Below are 6,418 nucleotides of genomic sequence, written 5' to 3' on the forward strand. Positions count from 1 at the left end.
TCGTTTCTAACATTGATTCAACTGTTTCGGTAGTGCTTTCTATACGCAATCTTCATTGCAGTAAGAAACAGAGATCATCAACAAATTTAATTTTTCGAGATAGAAAAGGACTGAGTACGTTCTATTTAATTTTTTTTCCCTAAATTACCCTTCAATATATTGATTAGCAATTGGTAAATTTAAATCTTTCATTTTTTATGGAACAAGAAATCAAAGAGATTAAAAAAATATATATATAATAAAAAAAAGACATTTAGATGGAGAGATAATGCATTTAATGTCTTTGAAAAGTAACCACCCGAACAACTTTTCAAGTACAAAAGGTTGAAGATGATGAACAATACCACATGACATGTCATCTAAAGGATTTTTTCTTATTATTTTTTTTTTTATCAAAATGATGTGTTTTAATCCAAAACACATCATTTTGGTCAAAAGAATACCAAAACGCACCGTTTATTTAAATAAAACTGTGTCATTATGATATTTAGGGTTAATTTAAGTTTAAAATCTTATATTTCAATTTCTACCATCAATCTTTTGATTTATTCAATCAAGTCTTCAATTAAATTTTGATTATTAGAATCAATTCAACTTTACCCCTACTAAATCTTAAAATAAGTCTATGAATTTAGTGCCTTTGTCAATTTGGTCATTTGTCTCATATATTTTTGATTTCGTCCTTGATTGACCATTAAACTTCTAATTTCTTTAATTTCACTATTAATTTCATGCAGTTAGGTCCCCAAATCCATGCTCCTTTTGCTATTTTTATTATGTTGTTTCTCTACCAGAAAGTAGCATAACTTTCAAGTTTATTTTTGAAATGATCCATCTCCGCATGTAATTATTGTTATGTTAGTGGGTATAGCAAACAGACTTTAAGGCATGCAGATTATTATTTTTAAAGTATTAATTGCCCTCACTATATTTCTTGTAGGGTTAAAAGCAATATACATTTAGAATATAACAAAGTTATAGACAACAAATTTCTATAAATTTCTTAAGAATTTTTGTTTTTGTTTTGATAAACATAAATAAAGAATTTGTAAAGAAAAAATAGGTAGAGAAAAAGATTGTTTTCTAATTAATTCCTGCCAATATGAAACTGATAATTATATAAAAAAAAATAACACATTTTAAAATCAGCGTATTTGTGGAATTTAAAGACACATCTCTTCAAACTAAAATGTCTATAACATTTTAAAAAAACAACTTTTCAGATAAATTAACTAAATAGCTTTGCAGGAGGTGCCATGCATAATTAATAATATAAAAAATTATTTATTTTACATAATATCAAATACCCAAGTGTCAACTGTAGCTGTTATAAATGAAATGGATAAGGGAAATATGAGTAATATTCCTATGGTCTATATATTATATATTACATGGATATGAATTTCCCTCCAAATCTTCTTTCTAATATTTAAATTTATTGATTTGATGTTCCTTACATTACAATAAACAACAAAACATTTCACCTTTCCAATAAGAAATAAAATTATCTTTGTTCATCCATCTCATATGCAAACTATTTGATAACAATTAGATAACTATTCTCAAAATAGCTTCTTTTGGAGTGGTTCTCGTATCATTGTTAGAAAGCATATTGCTATTTAATATTCGTACATGTTACAGGACGGGCTGAGCTCTGCCTCTCAGCAATAGCTTGGCCTTTTAATGTCATTATTCTAGTTTTATCAAAAAAGAAGAATGAAACTGGTCAAGCACTTGGCCTCCTCGGAAAGAAATTTTGTTGTAAGATACTTGATAAAACTTTATCAATCTGGCCTCATATTATTTCCTCAATAGAATCTAAAAATAAGAATATCCATTTTTGTTGTCACTATTACTTGCAGGCTTAGCATTGCAATCATTGAAATGTTTGTTTTACTCACATGATGATACATTCTTGTTTAATAAAATAATAAAAAAAAAAAACAAGGTAAAATAAAAATTATTTTGTGGCCGCTTTTATTGCAAGGCCTGTTATGGCTAACTAAGCTTGGCATGGTACTCGACAAGCCAAAATGCAATAATTTTATTCTTTTTGTCTCGTAATGCTACCAGCCAGTCAGGATCGCTCGAAGTAGGAGGATAAAGATCCAAACAATGGGATCCTAATCGCCAAAAAAACATAACAATCAAAATTATTGTACCTAACAATGAAATTCAGACACTTTTCGCATAACAAAAAAAGTATTTATTAGAATAGTTTTTATGTGAATGAAAAAGAAAAGATTTATATCCTATATTGAAAAGAAATATTTTTTAATTTTTTTTATAAATATGTATTTTTATTATATAGTGAATTAAGTGAAAATTATTGTAAATGCGCTCTTCTAGTGGGGTTTTTTAAAATTATTATATAAATATTTATAATATCAAAAGATGACACTTGACACTGCAAATTTAATTTGTCAGTGAAATTAATTATTTTTTGAGTTTATTTGTTTAATTTTTATAATTAATTTTGAGTTTTTCTTCTGATTTTCATAATTAATTTTGATATTTGTGACTCTTGGGATAAAACTGAATAATGACAATTCAATTTAATTAAAAATATAACAGTCATATATAGTTAATTAATAGTTATATAGTTTCATTATAATGTTTTAAGTTTATATAAACTTGTTACTATACCAATAAAAAAATATTTTATTTCCTTTTTCCTTTTTTTTATTCTTTCATTTCAAAGATTTAAAAGATTTAGTTGTATCCTAAAAATATTATCTTTGTATAAGATAAATAAACATCTTAAAAATAGTATTTAATTGTTTTCATACCCAAACAATTTACTGATAGTACGGTACCTTGTTTTGTATATAAAACAACAACACTATCTGAAATGTCCTTTGAAACTCTGCAGTTGAGTATATATAAAAAGGAACGAATGAATGAATTGGAAAAGAATAAATTCGCAATATGGCTAAGTAAAAAAGGATCAAAGTTTGATTCCATACCCTCCAACACTCCATGGGTCTCGGAGTCCATATGAGAAAATGATGTTGCTTGCAAAATTTTCTAGTATAGTTTTTATGTCCTAAAAAGATTTTTAAAACAGTGACATTAATTTGTTGCTGAGATAAAAGTTAGGTTTATGCTCTGAATTTCAGAAGGAAAAGCTTACGTGTCCACCGAATTCAACTGTGATCCAATGAGATAAAACAATACATTGAAAAAGTCTAAATATCGCAATATGGCTAAGATTGATCTTAAAAAATAAAATAAAATAAAAAACAAATAAACACCCTAAGAATCCAAATAAACCAATTTATAACCTTAAAATCCATAAATCAGTTAAAAAACACAAAATTAAATCAGATAAAAAAAATCTTCATTAACCTCGATTTACTTTATCCATTGAGATGGAAGATCAAAAACACTTTAATGACACTCTTCTTGTCAAAAGAAAATTCATCAACACCAAAATTAATCTTTTTCATCACCAGAATATGGCCATAGTCTCCTTTCTCTCTTATACTCTATTTTTCAGCCACATTCTCTCTCCTCTTAAATTATATGGACTAAAACATAAAAAAAAAAAAAAACCAAATTGAAAAGTTCCTATTGATGTTGGGTTATTTGAGCTTGGGTTAGCAATACAAATAAGTGAAGTCTTTGGTGATATTTACTGTTAGCCCATAGGCCAAGTTTAAACCCAAGTTCCTATCTCTTAATTACATGGGAAAGTAAGCTTATCCTATATGATCTTCAAATTGAGAATGTGATCTTTTAAGATTGTTTAACCATGCATGCATTGAACTTTCTACAAGAAGTTATGTTTGTTTAAATTTTTAAGCTTTTTAAGTGTTTGTTTGTGTTTCTCATGAGTAAAAAAACAAGTGATATTAATTATTTGTCTAGTTTTGTTTTATCAAAATCATTTATTTGGGTCTCAACTATATCATTTTGGTGTTTTTCTAGGTTTAGAGGGTTGTTTCAAGTATATAATGTTGAATCAAACCATGTATTAGGATCCCTTGTAAAAACTGAATTAAAGTTTTTTACTTGATATTTTAGCAATCTATCAAGTTTTGTATCTTCTTTATAAGTGGTGGAATTTATCCCTTAACTTTATTTCTCTAAAGTGATGATTTGATTTGTATATTTAGAGTTGTAAGTTAATCGTATATATATCTCTTTGACTTTGTACTTTAAAGTGGTGAGCAAAAACTATCACTTGTGTGAGTGATATATTACTTTTCCATATTTATACTAACTCGATATCAAGTTGGTATCAGAGCTTAAGATTTATAATCATGGTTGTTCATAAACATTATTTGCAAGAATTTAAGAGGAACATTCATGCTATAAAAATGGATGAAATGAGAAGGTAAATCCAGTAACTCTAGGAGTGTCTTGAATGATATAGGAATCGAGATGATGATGATGATAAGAATAACACTGAAATCAGTTCCTCTAGCAATAATGAGAAGGATGTTAGTCATTTTCATCACAAACCACATTGTGATGCTAGTGACAGTTCTTCTTCTTAGTATAAAAAAAGAAAAAAAATATAAAACCTTATTAAGATTCTAATATGAAAATTGATATTCTTGAATTCGAAGGTAAAATACAACATGACAAGTTAATTGATTGGCTCTAAATTGTTAAGATGGTTTTTGGTTTCAAAAAGTATCCTAATGAAAGAAAAGTGAAGTTAGTGACTATCTCAGAAAATATGATTTATTATGGTAGGAGAATATTAAGAAGAAAAGGGTTTGTAACGGTAAAAGCAAAGCAAGATCAAGTCTTGGGAGAAGATATATATATATATATATATATATATATATATATATATATATATATATATATATATATATAAAGAGCTTATGAAGAGATTTTTGCTTGAACACTACGATAAAAGAATTTTCTCAAGTTTCATAATATGAGGCAATAATAACCATATAAGTATACTATGAAATTTTAATTGCTAATGCTAAAGTGTGATATTATTGAACTTGAAAAATAAATAATAGTTTGATATTTAGGTGGGTTAAGAAAAGAGATATCTAATATGGTTCAGTTGCAACTTTATTGGACATTTAATGATGTGAGAAGACTAACTAGAAAAAAATGTTAGGGCCAGTCTAACTAGAAAATGATATTACAATAGTGAAGTCTTTTGTTTTTAAGGCTCTAGAGAAGGGAAGTGTTAGGGCTAGTCTAAAAGCAATTGGTTCCTCAAGTTTCAATTCAAAGAAGTGTTTTAAATGTCAAAGGTATGGGCATATTGTTTTTTATTATCAAAATCACAAAATCATTGTTATTATAGAGGAAGAGATAGCTAGGGAAGATGAGTTATTAAATGAATTGGATCAAAAAGATGAATTAACTTACATTGATCAATATGAGTTACTTATCATTCGGTAAAGTTTAAGTGATGTTCATGAGAAAAGTGAAGATTAAGTTCATTGCAGAAATTTTAATACCTGTAATACTGCAAATGGGAAAGTTTATGACATGATGATTTATAGTGGTGCTTGTGCTAATATTGTATCTACTGATATAATGAACAAGTTACAGCTCAAGATAGAAGCACACCTCAACCTTACAAATTGAGGTGGCTGGAAAAGAAGCATGAACGAAAAGTAATGAATATGTGTCTTGTTTCAATTTCCAATTGGAAAAAGTATTCTGATTAGTTTTAGTGTGATGTAATATCTATGGACGCATTCCATTTATGTTTTTGGTGATCCATATCAATATATTATGAATGTTCAACATGATGGCTTCAAGAATATTTATTCTATTGTGAAAGATGGTGTAAAGATTATTGTAGGTCCTTATAAATCTGTATTTATTTCTAAACCTTTTAAAAGGGTTAAAATATTTTTTGTTACTTGTTTTGAAATGAAAAAACTTGTTGATAAAATGCGTTTGGCTTATGCTTTTGTTGTTCTTGAGAAATATGTTGAAATGAATGAGTTGCTTCTAGAATTGCAACATTTGTTTGATGTAGTTTGTGAAGAAATACCACCTGAACTTCCTCCGATAAAGGATATTTAGTATTGTATTGATTTCATTATAGGTGTTAAGCTTTCTGACAAGGTAATTTATCGAATGAGTCCTACCAAACATGTAGAGTTACAAAGATAGGTTGATGAAAATAAAAAATACATGATAAACACCTTAAGAGTCCTAATAAGTCAATTTCTAATCCTTTTTCACTTTTTTTGCTTTTGGCCTTTATTTCATGAGATTTTAACTTTTCAATCCTAAACTTCATTTGTTTTAGATTTATAGTCTCTAGAATTTAAGAAGAGAGAGAATGTGGTTGAAAAATAAAGGAGGAGAAAGAAAGTTCTCTGATGGCTATATTTTAATGATGAAAAAGATCGATTTTGATGTTGAAAGTTTTATATTGACAAGATGAGTGCTATTGAGATGTTTTTAAGTTTCGATCTCGCTA

Source organism: Populus alba, chromosome 9 (genome assembly GCF_005239225.2).
Source record: "Populus alba chromosome 9, ASM523922v2, whole genome shotgun sequence".
In the NCBI taxonomy this organism is placed as follows: Eukaryota; Viridiplantae; Streptophyta; class Magnoliopsida; order Malpighiales; family Salicaceae; genus Populus; species Populus alba.